The 23,829-nt window shown below is 45.1% G+C and overlaps 1 pseudogene; it reads left to right on the top strand.

Moving 5' to 3' along the window:
- Window positions 1–16,919: 16,919 nt before the first annotated feature.
- Window positions 16,920–20,095, top strand: LOC129825912 (uncharacterized; annotated as a pseudogene).
- The last annotated feature ends 3,734 nt before the right edge of the window (window positions 20,096–23,829 follow it).

Below are 23,829 nucleotides of genomic sequence, written 5' to 3'. Positions count from 1 at the left end.
AGTCCTATAACATCATATTACACAATGCATATAGAGTTTGTTCGAAAATGTGCATATTTAGCGGCACAAATCGTGCTTATACAATGAGAATAGTGTCCAAAACCTCAAGCAATCTGTCCGGCGCCATCTTGGAGAGGCACCTATTCTTATCGAAAACTATTCATAAACTTGACAAAAAAAATACAGGTTGGACAGCAATTGAAAGACAAATTAGTTCTTAATGCAATCGCTGGGTTACATTTTTAAAATTAACGTTACTTCAAATATACAGCGTGCGCTAAAGCGAGACCGCACAATAATTCATGGCGGAATTATTATTTGACATTTGTCAACATAAGTACGAATTAACAGCATAAAGACTGCTTACTATTAGCTGAGCTTCCATCAGAATCTTGGGCAAGGTGTCCTTTCTCCAGAACAATCGTCTTTGGGTTGAAAGATGTCCTCTTGTCCTGTCGAAATAGCCGCTAACGTTAGCCACCCACTGGAGAGGTGTCCAACTCGTGAAAGCGCATCACAAAGAAATCCAGGAAAATCGCAATAAACTGCTATAAACTGCTATAAGTCGGTTTAAATTAACTACCTTATGATGTCTTTAACAACTATAACGAATAAAAACATGACCGGAGATACAGAACTGCTAAAATGAAAGCTTTGCAGGAGGCCATAGTGATGTCCCTGATGCGCCAGGCACACCGTTAAAAAGGACGGTACTTCCGTTCCAAGGTCTTATATAGGGCCCCAGATTGCGCAATCGACTCCATTCAAATTCTCACCGCTTACTGACATCTAGAGGAAGGCGTATGCAGTGCATGTAGCCCGATGGCTTACATGGGGACTTATAAACTGACCTCAGAACAGGGACCTCGATTTCTGAAATCTCACTCCCTGACAGGAAATGTGCTGCAGAATGAGTTCTGTTTCACTCAGAGAAATAATTCAAACGGTTTTAGAAACTAGAGAGTGTTTTCTATCCAATAGTAATAATAATATGCATATTGTACAGGCAAGAATTGAGTACGAGGCAGTTTAATTTGGGAACTCATTTTTACAAAGTCGAAATGGCGCCCCATTGTTTATATAGGGTTTTGGTCTCAGGAGTAAAAAGGTAATAACTTGTTAGTGACATCACTAAGGCGGGAATTCGGTTTAATAAAACAACTTGAGACCTTTTGTTTGATGCATAACTTACTCAGAAACATGCGTGCTATGTTCCTGTTTGTCAACTTCTGTCTGCAATTGCTGTAACGGCTTTCCTCTTCCTCTTCATCAGAAGAGGAGGAGCAGGGATTGAACCAATATGCAGCGGAGTTTGAAGACATATTTATTAAAGAAAACACGAACTCGACTATACACTAACAAAACAACAAACGACGTAGACGCACCTGAACATAAGAACTTACATATAACGAAGAACGCATGAAACAGGAACAGACTACATAAACCGAAAAACAAACAAACCGAAAACAGTCCCGTGTGGCGCAACGACATACACAGGAGACAACCACCCACAACGAACACTGTGAAAACACCTACCTAAATATGACTCTTAATTAGAGGAACGCCAAACACCTGCCTCTAATTAAGAGCCATACCAGGCAACCCATAAACCAACATAGAAACAGAAAACATAGAATGCCCACCCAAACTCACGTCCTGACCAACTTACACATACAACAAACTAACAGAAATAGGTCAGGAACGTGACATAACCCCCCCCATAAGGTGCGAACTCCGGGCGCACCAGCACAAAGTCTAGGGGAGGGTCTGGGTGGGCATCTGACCACGGTGGTGGCTCAGGCTCCGGGCGAGGTCCCCAACCCACCATAGTCAATCCCAGCTTCCATTTCCCCCTATGAATGTCCACCCTCATCTTACCCCCACTAGATCCTTTTGGTAACATCGACAACAGGGGCAGCACCGGGACAGAGCGATAGCTCAGGACAGAGGGATAGCTCAAGACAGAGGGATATATCAGGATAGAGAGGTAGCTCAGGATAGAGAGGTAGCTCAGGATAGAGGGGCAACTCCGGACTGAAAGGCAGCTCCGGACAGAGAGACAGCTCTGGACTGAGGGGCAGTTCTGGGTAAATAGCCGCTCTGGGCTAAGGGACAGCTCAAGACTGGCTGACGGCTCTGGACGCTCATGGCTGGCTGACGGCTCTCGACGCTCATGGCTGGCTGACGGCTCTCGACGCTCATGGCTGGCTGACGGCTCTCGACGCTCATGGCTGGCTGACGGCTCTCGACGCTCATGGCTGGCTGACGGCTCTCGACGCTCATGGCTGGCTGACGGCTCTCGACACTCATGGCTGGCTGACGGTTCTCGGCGCTCATGGCTTGCTGACGGCTCTGGACGCTCATGGCTCGCTGACGGCTCTAGACGCTCATGGCTCACTGACGGCTCTGGCAGATCCTGTCTGGTTGGCGGCTCTGGCAGATCCTGTCTGGTTGGCGGCTCTGGCAGATCCTGTCTGGTTGGCGGCTCTGGCAGATCCTGTCTGGTTGGCGGCTCTGGCAGATCCTGTCTGGTTGGCGGCTCTGGCAGATCCTGTCTGGTTGGCGGCTCTGGCAGATCCTGTCTGGTTGGCGGCTCTAGCGGCTCCTGACTGACTATCGGCTCTGACGGCTCGGAACAGACGGGCGGCTCTAATGGCTCGGGACAGACGGATGGCTCAGACGGCGCTGGGGAGACGGATGGCTCAGATGGCGCTGGGGAGACGGATGGCTCAGACGGCGCTGGGGAGACGGATGGCTCAGATGGCGCTGGGGAGACGGATGGCTCAGATGGCGCTGGGGAGACGGATGGCTCAGATGGCGCTGCGGAGACGGATGGCTCAGACTGCTCCTGTCTGGCGGAAGGCTCTGGCTGCTCCTGTCTGGCGGAAGGCTCTGTAGGCTCATGGCAGACGGGCAGCTTTGCAGGCTCATGGCAGACAGGCAGTTCATGCGCCGTTGGGCAGACGGCAGACTCTGGCCGGCTGAGACGCACTGTAGGCTTGGTGCGTGGTGCCGGAACTGGAGGCACCTGACTGAGGATACGCACTTCAAGCCTAGTGCGGGGAGCAGGGACAGGGCACACTGACCTCTCGAAGCGCACTATATGCCTGGTGCGTGGTACCGGACTGAGGGCACGCACCTCAGGACGAGTGCGGGGAGAAACAACAGTTTGCACAGGACTTAGGAGACGCACAGGTGGCTTAGTGCGTGGTGCCGGAACTGGAGGCACTGGGCTGGAGACACGCACCATAGAGAGAGTGCGTGGAGGAGGAACAGGGCTCTGGAAACGCACTGGAAGCCTGGTGCGTAGTGTAGGCACTGGGGTTACTGGGCTGGGGAGGGGAGGTAGTGCCGGAAATACCGGACCGTAAAGGCGTACTGGCTCCCTTGAGCACCGAGCCTGCCCAACCTTACCTGGTTGAATGCTCCCCATCGCCCGACCAGTGCGGGGAGGTGGAAAAACCCGCACCGGGCTATGTAGGCGAACCGGGGACACCATGCGTAAGGCTGGTGCCATGTAAGCCGGCCCAAGGAGACGCACTGGAGACGTGTTGAGCCGGCCTCATGACACCTGGCTCAATGCCCAATCTAGCCCTACCAGTGCGGGGAGGTGGACTAACCCGCACTAGGCTATGCACTCGTACAGGAGACACCGTGCGCTCTACTGCGTAACACGGCGCCTGCCCGTACTCCCGCTCTCCACGGTAAGCCTGGGAAGTGGGCGCAGGTCTCCTACCTGCCCTCGGCCCACTACCTCTTAGCCTCCCCCCCAAGAAATTTTTGGGGTCTCCTCTCGGGCTTCCAGCCACGTCTCCTTGCTGCCTCCTCATACCACCGCTCTTGGGCTCTCACTGCCTCCATCTCCTCACGAGCGCGGCGATATTCCCCAATGTGAGCCCAGTGTCCTTTACCTTCCAATACTTCCTCCCAAGTCCATGATTCCTGTGTAGTATCCTGCTCGACTTCGCGCCGCTTGGTTCTGGATAGGTGGGTGGTTCTGTAACGGCTTTCCTCTTCCTCTTCATCAGAAGAGGAGGAGCAGGGATTGAACCAATATGCAGCGGAGTTTGAAGACATATTTATTAAAGAAAACACGAACTCGACTATACACTAACAAAACAACAAACGAAGTAGACGCCCTGAACATAAGAACTTACATATAACGAAGAACGCATGAAACAGGAACAGACTACATAAACCGGAAAACAAACAAACCGAAAACAGTCCCGTGTGGCACAAGGACATACACAGACACAGGAGACAACCACCCACAACGAACACTGTGAAAACACCTACCTAAATATGACTCTTAATTAGAGGAACGCCAAACACCTGCCTCTAATTAAGAGCCATACCAGGCAACCCATAAACCAACATAGAAACAGAAAACATAGAATGCCCACCCAAACTCACGTCCTGACCAACTAACACATACAACAAACTAACAGAAATAGGTCAGGAACGTGACAATTGCATTCATAAAGGTTTTTGAATGATTTAATTAAAGATATTGTCATAATGCTAATTTCACCACTGAACCAATGATTGACAAAGAAGGACAAAAAAGAACAAATCCTAACAGAAGCTTGTGGAATGCTACCCAAAACGAATTAAACAATTTAAAGACAATGCTACCAAATACCAATTGAGTGTATGTAAACTTCTGACCCACTTGGAATGTGATGAAAAAAATAAAGCTGAAATAAATCATTCTCTCTACTATTATTCTGACATTTCACATCCTTAAAATAAAGTGGTGATCCTAACTGACCTAAGACAGGGAATTTTACTAGGAATAAGTGTCAGGAATTGTGAACAACTGAGTTTAAATGTATTTGGCTAAGCTGTATGTAAACTTCCGACTTCAACTGTGTATATAGGGGATACAATTTCCCCCTTCCTGGTGTAACTTGGGCAGTTGTTGCCATCATGTACTGTACCTGTCCCGCAGGTGTGATGTTCAGATGTACCGATCCTGTGCAGGTGTTGTTACAAGTGGTCTGCCACTGCGAGGATGATCAGCTGTCCGTCCTGTCTCCCTGTAGCGCTGTCTTAGGCATCTCACAGTACGGACATTGCAATTTATTGCCCTGGCCACATCTGCAGTCCTCATGCCTCCTTGCAGCATGCCTAAGGCATGTTCACGCAGATGAGCAGGGACCCTGGGCATCTTTCTTTTGGTGTTTTCCAGAGTCAGTAGAAAGGCCTCTTTAGTAAATTAATAGTAAATTCTCAGCAACTTCTCAGTCATGCAAACACTTTTGATGGCATCCAGCACTTCGGATTTGGAAGGAATGTTATATACCAAACTTTCATAGCACCTTGGCACAAACCAAAACAATCATCGAAATCCAATCTGAAATCGCAAATGAATGGTGGAGATCTTATAACTCTATGCCTTCTCTTATCGGGTGATATCCATCAATGCCCTGGACCTCACTTTATCACGAACCCCATCAAACGGCCTATGCACCCATGCTCCTCTTGCGAACAGTGGATAAAGAGTAACAGCAAAGCTTTGGAATGTTTGGAATGCGTGTTGTGGATTCATTTAAAATGCAGCGACTCTAGCTTTGGACATGGGGTCAATGAAGCTTACCATTGCTGTCGGTGTACTGTACCTCCCGGGTGGAGCAGTTGTCTAGAGCACTGCATCGCAGTGCTAGCTGCGACACCAGAGTCTCTGGGTTCACGCCCAGGCTCTGTCGCAGCCGGCCGCGACCGGGAGGTCCATGGGGCGACGCACAATTGGCTTAGCGTCGTCCGGGTCCGGGAGGGTTTGGCCGGTAGGGATATGTGGATATTGTAAAGTGTAAAGTGCGTAAAGTGGATATTGTAAAGTGGTTGTTCCACTGGATATCATAAGGTGAATGCACCAATTTGTAAGTCGCTCTGGATAAGAGCGTCTGCTAAATGACTTAAATGTAAATGTAAATGTGTGTGAGCACTGAAGGTGGAATGGGACCAGAGGACTTACCGAGGGTGGAGAGTGCACCGGAGGAGGGGAGGTGTCACGTTCCTGACCTTATTTCCTTTATTTTGTCTTTGTTTAGTATGGTCAGGGCGTGAGTTGGGGTGGGCAGTCTATGTTATTTGTTTCTATGTTTAGGGTTGTAACTAGCCTGATATGGTTCTCAATCAGGGGCAGGTGTTTTACGTTTCCTCTGATTCAGAACCATATTTAGGTAGGCTGTTCACACTGTTTGTTGGTGGGTGATTGTTCCTGTGTCAGTGTTTGTGCCACACGGGACTGTTTCGTTTGTTAGTTTGTTCCTGTTCGTGCGTTCTTCGTTGTCTGTAAGTTCTCATGTTCAGGTCTGTTTACGTTGTTTATTGTTTTGTAGTTTGTTAAGAGTTTTTTCGTGTTCGTCTTTCTTTAAATAAATCATTATGTCTTCATACCTCGCTGCATGTTGGTCCGATCCTTGCTCCTCCTCAGACGAGGAGGAGAACGAACGTTACAGGGGGTCCACAGCGAGCGGAGGCAACCAGAGGCGAGTGACGATGAACATGGTGGTGAGGACGATGGAGTGGCACCTGTTGAATGGTGCTCCATGGAGACAGAGAGGCTACCGGAGGCAGGGCAGTGGGAAGATGGCAGCGCATTGGGAGGCAAGTTACAAGTGGATCGGGAATTCAATGCCTTTGGGAAGAAGGGCATACATTTTGTGCACTTAAATGCTCCAAAGCCACAGGCCTGGATAATATTCCTGCAAGGTTTCTAATAGATTCTGCTGAGCAAATTGGCCCTTGTATTACACATATTGTTAATCTCTCTCTTGAACAAGGCACCTTTCCCAAGGACATGAAACAAGCTAAAGTTATACCTCTGTATAAGAAGGGGATAAAGTCTGATCCTGGGAATTATAGGCCTGTATCTATCCTCTGTGTAACATCAAAGATCCTGGAGAGAATTGTACATGAGCAAATGTATGAATATGTTAACAAACAGGGCCTAATGTATGATTTTCAGTCGGGTTTTAGAAAAACATACTCCACTGATTCATGTCTACTTTACTTGACTGACTTCATCAGGAAAGAGATTGATGAGGGAAATCTGTGTGGAATGGTACTGCTTGACCTACAGAAGGCCTTTGATACAGTTAACCACTGTCTCCTAATCTCCAAACTGGAGGCACTGGGGTTAAGCAGTATCCCTCTAGGCCGGGTAAAGTCCTATTTGTCAGGAAGGGAGCAAGTAGTAGAGGTAATGGTTCACTGTCTCAGGCAAAACCAATGAGTTGTGGCCTTCCGCAAGGGAGCGTGCTTGGGCCTCTGCTGTTTTTATTGTATATTAATGATATGAAAGATGCTTGTTCTTGCCGTCTTTTTCTTTATGCGGATGACTCTACACTTCTGGTGTCTCACAAAAGTAAAACTATGTTGGAGAGCATACTTAGCACAGAGCTTACTAACATTAGCAAATGGCTTGGAGATAATAAGTCATCACTGCACTTAGGAAAAACTGAAGCAATTATTTTTGGATCCAGGCCTAAATTGTGTAGGTTGTCTGAAATCAGAGTGGAGTTAGGGGGTGAGGTGCTGACTACTAAAACCTCTGTTAGCTACTTGGGATGTTTCCTTGATGGAAGCTTGGGAGGTGTGAGCATGGCCAATAAGGTGCTAGGGAAGGTTAATGCCAGGATTAAGTTTTTGGCTAGAAAGTCCAAGCTGCTTGATAAGGACTCCATGAAAGTGCAAGCTACTGCCCTCATTCAATTCCATTTTGACTATGCTAGTACTTCCTGGTTTTGGAGCTTATCTAAATTTATGAAGGGGAAGCTCCAGATTAGAGGTCTACCGATTAATCGGAATGGCCGATTAATTAGGGCCGATTTCAAGTTTTCATAACAATCAGAAATCGGTATTTTTGGGCGCCGATTTGCCATTTTTTAAAATTATTATTATTATTTTTTTTTTATACCTTTATTTAACTAGGCAAGTCAGTTAAGAACACATTCTTATTTGCAATGACGGCCTAGGAGCGGTGGGTTAACTGCCTTGTTCAGGGGCAGAACGACAGATTTTCACCTTGTCAGCTCGGAGATCCAATCTTGCAACCTTACAGTTAACTAGTCCAACGCAATAACGACCTGCCTCTCTCTCGTTGCATTCCACAAGGAGACTGCCTGTTACGCGGATGCAGTAAGCCAAGGTAAGTTGTTAGCTAGCATTAAACTTATCTTATAAAAAACAATCAATCATAACCACTAGTTAACTACTGTTAGGATTTATGTTTATGCACTATAGCCTACTAGCATATTGTTTGAAGATGAATATTGTTTTGTTACACACACACACAAACAGTATAGATGTGTGTGTGTAATGACTGACCAACACAGGCCATAAAAGCTGTGGTCAAGCTGGAGAGGGGAGGGGTGTATCTCTCTAGGCCAACCAGGGAGTTAGGGCACTGTTCTGTACCATATTAGGAATTGTTTGAGTGAAGAATCAAGGGGAAGACAGAAGACGGAGCTAATCTACCCAGCAACCAGATGTGGACAAAGGAAAGCACTCAGGGACTTGGACAAGTCCAAGTGCCACCAAAGGCGGAGCAAGAGTTTAAACCATGCTCAGCCTCTACTATGACAGGCCAACTGGACGAGTTGGAACTAAAGCTGTCATAGTATAAAAACTGCTATTTGAGTACATTCCACAGTTCCCTGCTTTACCCTGCACGGTGATACAGTGAACCCGTATATACGAAAATTGCATTTACCATTTATCGTTTGAGTTTAATTAAAATACTTAAAATATATTCGGTGACTCTGAATCACATTTTGTCCTGATACCAGATTTTAACTGACGCAAATCTCTTTCATGGTGACCCCGACGTGATCTGGCAAAGGATATCGCTGGACATTGGCGTACCAGCCAATTGACATTTACTGTCATCGGGCGGAGTTTCTAAAAAAAAGACCGGTCTACAAAAAAAAAAGGTAAGCAGATACCTATTGTATAAAATCCTAAAGTTCTGCTTATTGGCATTATCCTAATATATTTTGTGAGACACTTGTTTGATGTAAGTTACCAAATTTCTTATATACAATATACGAATAGTCTAAAATACTGTGAATCGAGTGGTGGCAAGTGCAATTTTATTTGATCAAAATCGTTCAAAGATGCAATGTGTAAATGAAATGTTCTGAATGTATGACGTAAGTTGGGGCTTACAAGTATAATTGAGGGTGATATCATACAATAACGAAAGTAATGTACTAGGCAGAGCCAAGTGTGTATGACGTAGGTTGGGGCCTACATATGAGGTGAGAATGCAAATAAACGGCAATATAACAGTAATAATAGTGGCCAAGGGCCAGTTATATTGGAAATAAGATAAGTTTATAGAATAAGAGTAGTACATTGAGTTAAGTCGGCGTACTTATACCAAGTTTGAATGACCTGCGGGTTTTAAAGTGTTTGGGGACACAAAGTTTGTATGGAATAATTTTACAGCGCGAATGAAAGTATATTAGATATTGCAGTCGGGGCTGGTATCTTAGGGGCCCACAGTGCATAATTGAATGTGTTGAGATTAATTTTGTTTATGTAAAAAAAATATTTAAAAAATTAATATTATACAAGAAAAAAGGTAGATTTTACTTTTTAAAATTAATTTACACACATACGCGAGTATACGCACGGAATATATAATGTCTCCAGAAATAGAAAAGGTATTGAAGACGTTGAATTCTGCTCTAGAAATAAATGGGGGTAAGGAGTGGAAAAAGCGATGTGACAAGATGTATAGCGAATGGATTGAGGAGGGCTGTATTGTCTCTCCCACTGGGCTCCCTGTAGAGGGTGAGCCGGGGCGCATCCTAGACTTACTGAGACGAAAAAGGTATAAGGCAAGTACTGAATGGAAACAGGGGGGAGAACCAAGCAAAGGAAAGACAAGAGACGCGATGGAAAAGGCTAAACTAAAAGAGAGAATTGGATTGGCAATGTTGGAGAAATTGCGGAAAATGTGTAACGAGTCCGCACCACTCACACCCAGGGCGATTATACCCCCAACTACCCACAGCCACTGAGCCTCCACCCTATGAAGGGCCGAAGATGATGGCTCCCGTATTGGATGTAAACGCAATTGTCAACTATAACACAAGACCAGAAGGGCACCATGACCAGATTTGGGTCCCGTTGGCTCAAGACCGAAAGAGCGAAATTCAATCAATCAATCAATCAATCAAGTTTATTTTATATAGCCCTTCGTACATCAGCTAATATCTCGAAGTGCTGTACAGAGACCCAGCCACAAAACCCCAAACAGCTAGAATGCAGGTGTAGAAGCACGGTGGCTCGGAAAAACTCCCTAGAAAGGCGAAAACCTAGGAAGAAACCTAGAGAGGAACCAGGCTATGAGGGGTGGCCAGTCCTCTTCTGGCTGTGCCGGGTGGAGATTATAACAGAACTATGCCAAGATGTTCAAAAAATTTCATAAGTGACAAGCATGGTCAAATAATAATCATGAATAATTTTCAGTTGGCTTTTCATAGCCGATCATTAAGAGTTGAAAAACAACAGGTCTGGGACAGGTGGCGGTTCCATAACCACAGGCAGAACAGCTGAAACCAGAACAGCAGCAAGGCCGGGCGGACTGGGGACAGCAAGGAGCCACCACGCCCGGCAGTCCCGACGTATGGTCCCAGGGCTCAGGTCCTCCGAGAGAAAGAAAGAGAGAAGGAGAGAATTAGAGAGAGCCAAGATTTTCAAAATGTTCATAAATGACAAGCATGGTCAAATAATAATCAGGAATAAATCTCAGTTGGCTTTTCATGGCCGATCATTAAGAGTTGAAAACAGCAGGTCTGGGACAGGTAGGGGTTCCGTAACCGCAGGCAGAACAGTTGAAACTGGAATAGCAGCAAGGCCAGGCGGACTGGGGACAGCAAGGAGTCATCATGCCCGGTAGTCCTGACGTATGGTCCTAAGGCTCAGGTTCTCAGAGAGAGAGAAAGAAAGAGAGAACGAGAGAATTAGAGAAAGCATACTTAAATTCACACAGGACACTGGATAAGACAGGAGAAGTACTCCAGGTATAACCAACTGACCCTAGCCCCCGACACAAACTACTGCAGCATAAATACTGGAGGCTGAGACAGGAGCGGTCAGGAGACACTGTGGCCCCATCCGAAGATACCCCCGGACAGGGCCAAATAGGAAGGATATAACCCCACCCACTTTGCCAAAGCACAGCCCCCGCACCACTGGAGGGATATCTTCAACCACCAACTTATAATCCTGAGACAAGGCCGAGTATAGCCAACAAAGATCTCCACCACAGCACAAACCGGAGACACCTGAAACCCCACCTCTTCAAGGAATACCTAGGATAAAGCAATCCTTCTGCCCCCCCCCCCCCCCCTTAAAAGATTTAGATGCACTATTGTAAAGTGGCTGTTCCACTGGATGTCATAAGGTGAATGCACCAATTTGTAAGTCGCTCTGGATAAGAGCGTCTGCTAAATGACTTAAATGTAATGTAAATGTAAACCAAGGGGGGGCGCCAACCCAGACAGGAAGATCACGTCAGTAACTCAAACCACTCAAGTGACGCACCCCTCCCAGGGACGGCATGAAAGAGCACCAGTAAGCCAGTGACTCAGCCCCTGTAATAGGGTTAGAGGCAGAGAATCCCAGTGGAGAGAGGGGAACCGGCCAGGCAGAGACAGCAAGGGCGGTTCGTTGCTCCAGAGCCTTTCCGTTCACCTTCACACTCCTGGGCCAGACTACACTCAATCATATGACCTACTGAAGACATAAGTCTTCAGTAAAGACTTAAAGGTTGAGACAGAGTCTGCGTCTCTCACATGGGTAGGCAGACTGTTCCATAAAAATGGAGATCTATAGGAGAAAGCCCTGCCTCCCGCTGTTTGCTTAGAAATTCTAGGGACAATTAGGAGGCCTGCGTCTTGTGACCGTAGCGTACGTATTGGTATGTACGGCAGGACCAACTCGAAAAGATAGGTAGGAACAAGCCCATGTAACGCTTTATAGGTTAACAGTAAAACCTTGAAATCAGCCCTTGCCTTAACAGGAAGCCAGTGTAGGGAAGCTAGCACTGGAGTAATATGATCAAATTTCTTGGTTCTAGTCAGGATTCTAGCAGCCGTATTTAGCACTAACTGAAGTTTATTTAGTGCTTTATCCGGGTAGCCGGAAAGTAGATCATTGCAGTAGTCTAACCTAGAAGTAACAAATGCATGGATTAATTTTTCTGCATCATTTTTGGACAGAAAATTTCTGATTTTTGCAATGTTACATAGATGGAAAAAGCTGTCCTTGAAACAGTCTTGATATGTTCGTCAAAAGAGAGATCAGGGTCAAGAGTAACGCCGAGGTCCTTCACATTTTTATTTGAGACGACTTTACAACCATCAAGATGAATTGTCAGATTTAACAGAAGATCTCTTTGTTTCTTGGGACCTAGAACAAGCCTCTCTGTTTTGTCCGAGTTTAAAAGTAGAAAGTTTTCAGCCATCCACTTCCTTATGTCTGAAACACAGGCTTCTAGCGAGGGCAATTTTGGGGCTTCACCATGTTTCATTGAAATGTACAGCTGTGTGTCATCCGCATAGCAGTGAAAGTTAACATTATGTTTTCGAATAACATCCCCAAAAGGTAAAATATATAGTGAAAACAATAGTGGTCCTAAAACAGAACCTTGAGGAACACCGAAATGCACAGTTGATTTGTCAGAGGACAAACCATTCACAGAGACAGGGATGCCCCCACTACTGGGGGCATCCCGCGCAGTGATGGAGTGGCGGAGCTAAGCAGGATCCAGGGAGGAGGAGGAGATAGAGGAAGTGTGGGTGATCTGTGCAGTATGGAAGAAAGATGTGCAAGTGGATACAAGGGGAGTGCAGAAATGGACAAAGAAAGTGGACATAATAGAGGTCAGTTATGGACAGAAGACAGCTTTACACAGACACGAGAGAAAGAGAGAGAACGAAAGAGAGAATGGGAAGAGTTACAGACAAATGCACGAAAAGAAGAGGAGGAACTGAGGCGCATGAAACAGACTCTAGATATAATGGAAGAAGAACATAGAAGGAAGGAGGAAGGGAGAGGACAGCAAAGGGGAACTTGTGGGGGTGGGGGCCACATCATACAACTGGGCCTTTGTAGCCAAGAGGTGGAAGAACAAGAGGAGCCTCAGGGGGAGGCAACCTACTATATCAATGGTGAATTTAAAGGGGATCTATGTGATGCCCAAGCAGGACCAGCTCATAACACTCGCAGTAAGGCTATGGGCGGGTACAAGGGAAATATGATGCCTGCTTGGGTGGGGGGGGTGGGGGGGGCAGACTGTTTATAAGCCCTGGGCCCTCCGAGATCTACAAACCCTAGTGGAGGCCCTACCCCTGCCAGAAGAGTCAGGAAGTAGGTGGGTGAAAACATTTGAGAGTTTAACTTCTTGAGAATACAGGGGGTGCTGTTTTCGCATTAGCATAATTTCCTCTACAGATTAAACTGCCTCTTATTCAATTATTGCTCTTACTATATGCATATAATTAATACCATTGGATAGAAAACAATCTATAGTTTCTAAAACCGTTTCAATTTTGTCTCTAAGTGAAACAGAAGTCATTTGACAGCACTTTCCCTGACCAAGAAGAAGAATGCAAGATGTGTATGCTCGTTTCAACGCTCTGCCTATATATGGTCACGCCACCTATGACCCGAAACACACTTCATTCGTCTTCCTCTGGGTGTCAAGAGGACGTCAGAGGAGAAATTTTTTGTTTATCTTGTACTGACGTGAAATAAGACCTATTTCTTTGGCGTGACCGACAACTTCCGGTTCTCTGAATCGCGCGATTTGTAGGTGTGATTGTCTTCTGTTTTGCTGCCGTTACGGATGAAAACTATCTCCGTCTCGAAGTTTGATACATGTGACCATATCATCTTAATGTATGTTTTTTCAATATAGTTTAATCAGATTATTAGAATTTTTTCGGGAGTTTTGCCGTATTCCGTTCTGTGACTTTTTTTCTTTGGCCAGTCGACCAGTACATATGCTAAATGAAGAGGGAAAGTTGCCATTATGAATGGATTGAACGACTCATCAGGACTAAGGACACCTTGATCATCATTCTGATGAAAGATCAGCAATAGTAAGACCCAATTTACGATGTTATTTCATATATCTGTCGTGCATGTGAACTGGTCGGGGCCGCCCAGCTGGTTCTGGCTGGCGTGGCTATGCTAATTTAGCGCTACATTTTGTTTTCGCTATAAAACATTTAATAAATCAGAAATATTGTTTGGATTCACCAGATGTTGGGCTTTCAATATCTGTACGCTGTGTATTTTTTCTGAAATGTTTTAAGACAAGTAATTAGTTATATGACGTTGGTCTCTGTAATTGTTCTGGCTGCGTCAGCACTATTTCAGATTGCAGCTGCAATGTAGAACTGTGATTTATACCTGAAAAATTCACATTTTTCAAAAAAAAACTATGCTATACCATAAATATGTTATCAGACTGTCATCTTATGAACTTGTTTCTTGGTTAGTGGCTATATATATTTTTATTTAGTCGAATTAGTGATAGCTACTGACGCAGGAAAAAACTGTTGGAGTAAAAAAATTGTGTCTTTTGCTAACGTGTTTAGCTAATAGATTTACATATTGTGTCTTCCCTGTAAAACATTATAAAAATCTGAAATGGTGGCTTTATTCACAGGATCTGTATCTTTCATTAGGTGTCTTGGACTTGTGATTTAATGATATTTAGATGCTACTATTTAATTGTGACGCTATGCTAGCGATGCTAATCAGTGTGGGGGGGGGGTGGGGGGGTGCTCCCGGACCCGGGGGTAGGTGCTCGGTAGAGGTTAACTGCAGCAGATGAACTCACTGTGGGAGACATGGTGTCGGTCATGAACAGGTGCATGGGTGACCAGGAGTGCAAGGACCTGATGACTGATGCTGGAATGCACCGCAGATTCACCACCCAGACACGATTTGACCAGTATCGGAACGGAATGTGGGCTGCTATCCGGAGAAAATACCCCACTCAGCCCAGACCTCAACTAATGAGGACCCTGGTATTGGAACAGGAGGAGACAATACCTCTCTACATGAAGAAAGCTAGAATACTATGGAGGCAAGCTTGTGATGCTGAGCCAGAAAAGACTGCAATGATGTTCTTGGAGCAGTGTTTGAAGGGCCTGCCCGAACATGTGCGCACTGAATGTGAAAAAGTGGTGGGAATCACGGCCAAAAATGTCATGGAGTTCACTGAAATTGCCCAACACCATGTGGAGAGATACAGAGAAGGCAAGAGAAAGGAGGAAGAGGAAATGAAACAACTACAAAAGAAGGTATTGAAGAAACAACTACAAGAGGAAAAGCCTGCCAGACAGATGCCTCTCACCAGCACACCACAACCCCCAGTGGCTGACACACACACCGGTGATGCAGTAGCAGCCGTGGTGCAGTTTATAGCAGGTCTGATGGCACCACAAAGGAATGCATATGGAGGAACTGGGTGGGCAGAACCATGGCCTCACAGAGCTCCAGGCAGGGGCGGACTTGATCTGGCCTGTTACAACTGTGGGGGGCAGGGACACTGGGCTAGAGAATGTGATCAGCCTTATAATGAAGGTTATACAATGGATCCCAGACCACGAGCCCCACCTAGGGGAAGGGGGTACAGCTCGGGTTACGGACCACAAAGGGGGAGGGGACAATGGGGAGCACCAAGAGGTAGAGGAGGATGGCAGGGACAGAGAGGGGGAGGAAGGGGATATGCTGTACCTTACCAACAAACACAAGCATCAGGCCCAGGCAACATGGGACCTACCTCACTTCCCAACGCAGACCTCATTCCCAGCATGTCATGGTTGGGTGATTACCAGGGACCGTATCAAGGCCCCGGTCCATACCAATGAAGCTGCCCAGAGACCCCAAAGAATACCAGTGCCACATTATACACACTTCCACCCAATAAAGAACCTATTGTTAAATGCTTAATTGGAGGTAAAGAACAGTACATGTTAATTGATACCGGTTGTACCTGGTCTTCTGTTCAAACATACTATCCACTCACTAATAAGACGCAAACTTTCTCAGGGGTTTCGGGAACAATTATGAGAAAGCCATTTACTGTCCCACTGGATGTCTACTGGGATGAACAAAAAGTTACACATCAATTCCTGTACAACCCAGAGTGTTCCACAGGATTGATGGGAAGAGACCTACTCTCCAAACTAGGCTGCAGCATATACTGTAATGGAACAGGAATGCATGCAACGAGCATCCCTCCAGCCGATTTGATGCCAATCCTTATGACGGAAAAGTTTTCAGACCCACCCAGGATGCTATACCTAGGAGACGCACAAGAAGATTTGGATAACGAAACCTACATCTACTGGTTAAAACTGTTGGATAGTGATCCCAACACCCCAAGGGTGTGTCGTACGTTCCAACAGTGGAAACCATGGATACAAACTCCGGATGACCCCCCACATGTTACAATGAACTACTCTATGGACAAGGATGAAATATACGATGAGGCATGGTTTGAAGACATGGATGACAGACGCCCTACGGTGCACAGCAATCACTTATACGTTCTCAAGGAGGGAGTGGCCACCAACTGTGTAATGATGGATGGTGACGTGGATCTCCGTGACAACTGGTTTGCAATGGATTCAGACTCGGCCAGATTGTTACGCTGATGGTTAGGTTCGGATATGAAGCTCGTTCTCTTGGTCCTGCAATCAAACTTGCTGAGACCCTGACATGGACTAAAACTATTATCTCTAACGTGTCCACGGCCCAAATGGGGGAAAACCCAGGTATGGAGAATAAGGATTAACGTAGAGGACACCTCAATCCTTGAAGTGGTACGACGGGCTCGTTTCCATGGGAGAGAAATGACCGATCATCCAGACACTGATAACATGCTCTCAAGGATTTCTGAAAAGCTGTGGACCACCAGTTCAGACGATGTGGGTCTGGTGGATGTGGAACCTATTAAAATCCAGGTTAGGACAGATACTCCTGCCCACCTTCCTGTCTACAGGCCTCAATACCCTTTGAGTGATGAGAAGGTGAGAGGAATTGAATCTACTATTGCTGGGTTACAGAATAGTAGTGTGCTGTTCAACACTACGTCACCTTGGAATACACCCATTTTACCGGTTAAAAAAGGAAGTACGGGTAAGTGGAGGATGGTTCAAGATTTCAGGCCCATAAATGATGTTACAATTCCAGACGTGAGACCTGTCCCCGATCCTTACCTGGCACTACAGAACATCTCTCCAACCCAGGACTGGTTCTCTGTTATTGATCTGGCCAATGCCTTCTTCTGTATCCCACTCCATAAAGACTCACAGCCTCTGTTTGCTTTCACCTATCAAAATCAATGTCTTACTTACTCCAGAATGCCAATGGGATATTGGGACTTCCCCGGAATTTTCAATTCTATCCTAAAGGAGCACCTGGAAGAACTAACCTTGCCAGAAGGGGTCACCCTTCTCCAATACGTTGATGATCTGTTGTTGGCCGCATCAACTGCGGATACCTGTCTCCAGGCAACTGAGCTCCTTCTAAAACATGTGGCCGATAAGGGATACAAAGTGAAACGAGAAAAAGTTCAATGCTGTAGAAGAACCGTTCAGTTTCTGGGAAGAGTACTCTCTGGAAGAGTTTCAGGCCCAGAGGACATCAGCCCAGAGGACTTCTATCCTGGAGCACCCAAAGCCCACAACTGTACAACATCTCTTGTCATTTCTTGGACTCACTGGGTATAGCAGAACTCATGTACCGGAATACTGTTTGAAAGTTGAACCACTCAGGGCCATACTCCGGGAGGCAGGTAACAGGAACCTAACAGCCAAGCTCACTTGGACCATAGAAGCAGAAGCGGCTTTCATTGCACTGAAACAAACCCTTGCCCAAGCTGAGGCTCTGTCCCTGCCTGATTACACCATCCCGTTTAGGTTGGATGTTTCCGAACAGGATGGGTATGTTCATTCCATCCTTTATCAGAAACAAAAGGGGGAGAGAAGAGTGTTACATTACTACAGTGCACAATTGGACAACATTGAATGTGGCCAAACTGATTGTGCAAGACACATTGCTGCCCTGTCAAAGGCAATTGGTAAAACTGCTCATATCGTTATGAGACACCCTCTGGAAATCAACACAGATCATGGAGTGACCGCCTTTATTGGCTCTAAACTGTTCACCCTATCGAGCAAAAGGAAATCAAATATCACAAAAATGATAACAGCCAGACTCATCACCTATGTGACAGAGGTGACCAACATGACTGATGGAATGGGGAACGGGGAACCACACATTTGTGAGGACAGGGCAGCAAAACAAGTAAAGGTCAGAATGGACCTACAGAATGTCCCATTGGAAGGAACAACAGAGACCCTGTTTACTGACGGCTGTTGTTACAGGTCACAGACACCAGGAGAAGGTAACATAGCATCCTATGCAGTGGTGAAGCAAGGAGGAATGGCAGGAACATACGAAGTGGTAGAAGCAAAGAAATTGGACCCATCTGAGGCCTCAACCCAGTTGGCCGAACTCAGAGCACTAAGGAGAGCATTGGAACTGAGCAAAGGAAAAAGAGTGAACATCTACACAGACTACATATGCCCATGGCATTGCACACATTGATGGCCCACAATGGACGAGGAGGGGCTATCTGACTAGCTCGAATGAACCCATAAAGCACAAACAAGAGGTACAGAGATTAATTGAATCAATCCAACTACCGACAAGTGTGGCCATCATGAAATGTAAAGGACACAGCAAGGAAAACACAAAGATCAGGGAAGGAAATGACAGGGCAGATCAAGTGGCGAAGGAGGCAGGTGGTTATACTACCCAACAGATGATACAACGGACTGAAGAGACCCAAGATGAATTAACCATAGATACTGTGAGACAGTTACAGGAGGCAGCAGATGTGTATGAACAAACTGTGTGGAAAAGACATGGAGCCAGAAGAGATCACCAAGGAATCTGGAGATCACACAATGGGAAAACGGTGGCTCCCATTAAGCTGCTCAGGTCAATGATACGGGAGGAACACAACAAAGCACATGGGGATTGGAAGAGCGTGGCCCTGGAAATTGTGTGGTGGCATCCACACATGCAAGACATGACAAGAGAAGTGTCAGAAAGCTGTGAAATCTGCAAAGGTTATAACAACAAGGTTGCACTGGGAGCAGTGATTGGGAGTTTTCCCATACCAGATGCACCTTTTCAAGACGTATGCATTGACTTCACGGACATGGGACAAGACAACCGAGTTGAAGGGAAAAGATACCTGTTAGTGATGGTGGATAGGTTCACCAGATGGGTGGAAGCCATTCCAACTGCAAGAGAGGATGCTAAGGCAGTCATCAAGTGGCTAAGGAGGGATCTCATTCCAAGATTTGGGGTCCCTCGAATGATCCGATCCGACAATGGATCCCACTTCAAGAACGAACACCTGAAGGAGGTCGAGCAGGCATTGGGGATCACCCATAAGTTTGGGTCGGTATATCGGCCCCAATCTCAGGGCCTCGTGGAGAGGGCCAACCAGACTCTGAAACGAAAAATGGCCAAAATAATGTCAGGAACGAAGCTAAAATGGGTAGACGCGTTACCTCTGGCTTTAATGTCCATGAGAAATTCACCAGGGTCAGACACACACCTTACACCACATGAACTGTTGACAGGGAGAAGAATGCCAGGTCCACCTGCTGATAACATGAGTTTGCCTAGACTAGACATTGCTAAAATCAGATACTCAGACTATATGCAGGCTCTAACGTCTCTTGTCAAAAGACTGTCCAAACAGGTGGTGGAGGTCCGAACTACTGCAGTTGAAACCACAGAAGAGAACAGAGACACCCTGGTGGGAGACTGGGTGAGAGTGAACGTGCATTCAAGGAAGTGGACAGAGCCCAGGTGGAAAGGCCCGTTCCAGGTGAAAGAGGTAGCGAGTCATTCCCTGAGGGTAAGCACTGAGCATAAAGACACGTGGTACCACCGAACTCACTGTGCCAGGGATTCAGCCCCAGGAAGAACATTAGATCAAGTAGGTGAAGACCTAGCCAAAGTACAACCATAGGATATGGGATGCTCAAGCTTCCTGTTGATCTCCATACTGTCAGGGATAGTTACCCACGCGGCAGGGAGCGTAGTATTCAGTTTAGAGGAAGGGGAATCTCAGGTGCTAACTTTAGAACCCTGTAAGATATGGACATGGAGAAATGGGGCTAGGAGGATAGGGGATATCTGTCCGATACACATTCAAGGGGGTTGCAATGTATTGACGTCCTATGCTAGGAAACGACCAACTTATCTGTGTAATGGGAGGTGGTGTCCCTATTGGGACTATATGATAACTAATGTGGGACAGTTTTGGGAATGGAGGAGAGGCTACCCATATAAAATTGGGGATCCGTCTAAAACGGAGAGATTCTCGATGATTTGGAATTCCTCTGGAAGGGACTATTTCTGTAAAGGTGATGAAATCCTACTAACCATCAAATCCATTAAGCTCTCTGATGCAGGTCTCTACACCCTAGGACAGAACAGAGCCGGAGCCGATACGATGGGTGTGTTTTCTATTAAAGTGTTGCCAAAACCACCGCAGCAATCCCAGATGAGCCAGAACCAGACACACTCCTCCGCCACTCCAGGACCCACTTCAGCCCCACCCACTCAGGCCTTTAACCTTTCACGAGTATCTACCCCGGGTCCGGGAGCACCCCCCACCCCCCCCCCCCCACACTGAGTAGCATCGCTAGCATAGCTTCACAATTAAATAGTAGCATCTAAATATCATTAAATCACAAGTCCAAGACACCTAATGAAAGATACAGATCCTGTGAATAAAGCCACCATTTCAGATTTTTAAAATGTTTTACAGGGAAGACAAAATATGTAAATCTATTAGCTAACCACGTTAGCAAAAGACACCATTTTTCTTTGTCCACCATTTTCTCTCTCCACCAGTAGCTATCACCAATTCGGCCAAATAAAGATATTGATAGCCACTAACCAAGAAAAAACCTCATCAGATGACAGTCTGATAACATATTTATGGTATAGGATAGGTTTTGTTACAAAAATGTGCATATTTCAGGTATAAATCATAGTTTACAATTGCACCCACCATCACAACTCGACTAGAATAAATACACAGAGCAACGTGTATTACCTAATTACTAATCATAAAACATTTCGTAAAAATACACAGCATACACTAATTGAAAGACACAGATCCTGTGAATACAGACAATATTTCAGATTTTCTAAGTGTCTTACAGCGAAAACACAATAAATCGTTATATTAGCATACCACATGTGCAAACATTACCAGAGCTTTGATTCTAGCCAAAGAGAGCGATAATGTAAATATCACCAAAATATATTAATTTTTTCACTAACCTTCTCAGAATTCTTCAGATGACACTCCTGTAACATCATATTACAACATACATATAGAGTTTGTTCGAAAATGTGCATTTTTAGCCACCAAAATCATGGTTAGACAATGACAAAAGTAGCCCAGCTGGTCAGAAAATGTTGTGGGCCATATTAGACAGTGATCTAGTCTTATACATAAATACTCATAAACTTGACTAAAAAATATAGGGTGGACAGCGATTGATAGACAATTTAATTCTTAATACAATCGCGGAATTACATTTTTTAAATTATCCTTACTTTTCAATACAGGTTGCGCCACGCGAAGCTACACCTAACAAAATGGCGGAACGTGCGTTTAACATTTTTCTACAAAACAACGATTTATCATCTTAAAACTTCTTCAGGCTGCAGGGTGAATATTGAAAAAACTGGAAAATATGCGCACATTTTCAAACGGCCTCTTAAGAAATTTTTGATATTCCAATATGCATATATTTACTATTATTGGATAGAAAACAGTCTATAGTTTCTAAAAACGTTTGAATTATTGCTCTAAGTTGAACAGAACTATTTTTACAGCCCATTTCCTATCCAGAATTGAGATTTCCAAAATGCGATGTCTCTCTTTAAGACCTTGTCTATAAAAGGTCATTACACTTAGGACCGTAGAAACACGTCACACGCCTTCATCTGGTTGTAATGCGGAAGTGAGAATTGAAAGGAGTCGAATATCTCGTCCATGGACTGAATACCACACCTTCTTGTGAGACCTGCGCATTTAAAAAAAAATTCTGGGCGCGAGGCAGAATTTAGACTCGGCTCCTGGAAGAAGCTAGATAACGGTGAATATGATCTCTTGCTACGATATTATTTGATACATGTCACAAAATCATCCTAAAGTATGTTTTTTCAATATACTTTAATTATATTATTGCAATTTATTCTCGACTTTAGACGTGATGTTTTGGAAGAATTTTTTGAAGACAGAAAGATTAGCGCCGCACAGCCGTGGTGCTTGCTAACCAAAGAGGGAAATATTTCGTTCTGGAACCCAACTAAAGACTGTACTGGACATTGGACCCCGTTACAACATTCTGATGGAATATCAACAAAGATAAGGACCCAATTTGGGATGCTTTTTCATATATCTGTCGAACTGTTCTATGCTAACTGTGCTACGCTAGCGCTTGACTAGAATCAATGCTGCTGTATGCTAGCTTATGTTGTTAGCTAATATAACGATATATTGTGTTTTCGCTGTAAAACACTTAAAAAATCGGAAATATTGGCTCTATTCACACGATATCTGTCTTTCATTAGCTATCCACCATATGTTTTTCTGAAATGTTTTAGGAGGTGTAATTAGTAGTTGACGTTGGTGTCTGTATTTTCTCTGGCTACTCCCGTCTGATTTCAGACTGTAGCTATGCTGTAGCATTTATGGTAGCATCAATGTAAAACTGATTTATAGCTAAAATATGCACATTTTATGAACAAAACATAGATTTATTGTGTAACATGTTATATGACTGTCATCTGAGGTAGTTTTTTCTGGGTTCTTTAGGTTGTTTTTAGGTTATTTCGGTTGGCTTGTGCATGCTACTTGAATCATAATTCATACATCATAATCATAATCATACGTGTCTGTCCACTTTTGTATTTGGTGGTGAGCTAACATAAATATATGTGGTGTTTTCTCTGTAAAACATTAAAAAAATCGGACATGTTGGCTGGATTGACAAGATGTTTATCTTTCAAATGCTGTATTGGACTTGTTAATGTGTGAAAGTTAAATATTTAAAAAAAATAGATTTTGAATTTCGCGCCCTGCAGCTGTTGTCATTTTCGTTCCGACATCGGGTTTGCAGTCCAAACAGGTTAAATATTTCTTACTATGAGGTGATCTTCCATCAGAATCTTGGGCAATGTATCCTTTCTTGGGTCTAATCTTCTTTTGGTCGAAATATGTCCTCTTGTCTGTCGAAATGCCCACTAACGTTCGACCGGGACCCCGAAACGTGCCCGGCGCTTCAAAGTGCACAACAAAGCAATGCCTCAAAATCGCACTAAACGGATATAAATTGCTATAAAACGGTTCAAATGAACTACCTTATGATGCTGTTAACACCTATAACGAGTAAATACATGACCGGAGAAATATTACTGGCTAAACTAAAGCTTGGAAGGAGGCGAGTCCGATGTCCTTTGCGTGCCACGCGCAGGCAGCCAAAGGAAGTTACTTCCGGTATTTGGTGATTTATGGAGGCACTGATTGCGCAATCGACTCCATTCAAAGCGTCATCACATACTGACATCCAGGGGAAGACGTAAGAAGTGTCTGTTTCTCCATAGCATTTACACGGACCTTTAAACTGACTCCAGATCAGGGGCCAAGATGTCTGAAATCTGACTCCCTATCATGAAAAG

The sequence above is a fragment of the Salvelinus fontinalis genome, chromosome 28 (assembly GCF_029448725.1).
Source record: "Salvelinus fontinalis isolate EN_2023a chromosome 28, ASM2944872v1, whole genome shotgun sequence".
Classification (NCBI taxonomy): domain Eukaryota; kingdom Metazoa; phylum Chordata; class Actinopteri; order Salmoniformes; family Salmonidae; genus Salvelinus; species Salvelinus fontinalis.
Note: the sequence above shows the minus strand (reverse complement) of the source record. Positions and strands in the feature narration are given on the sequence as shown.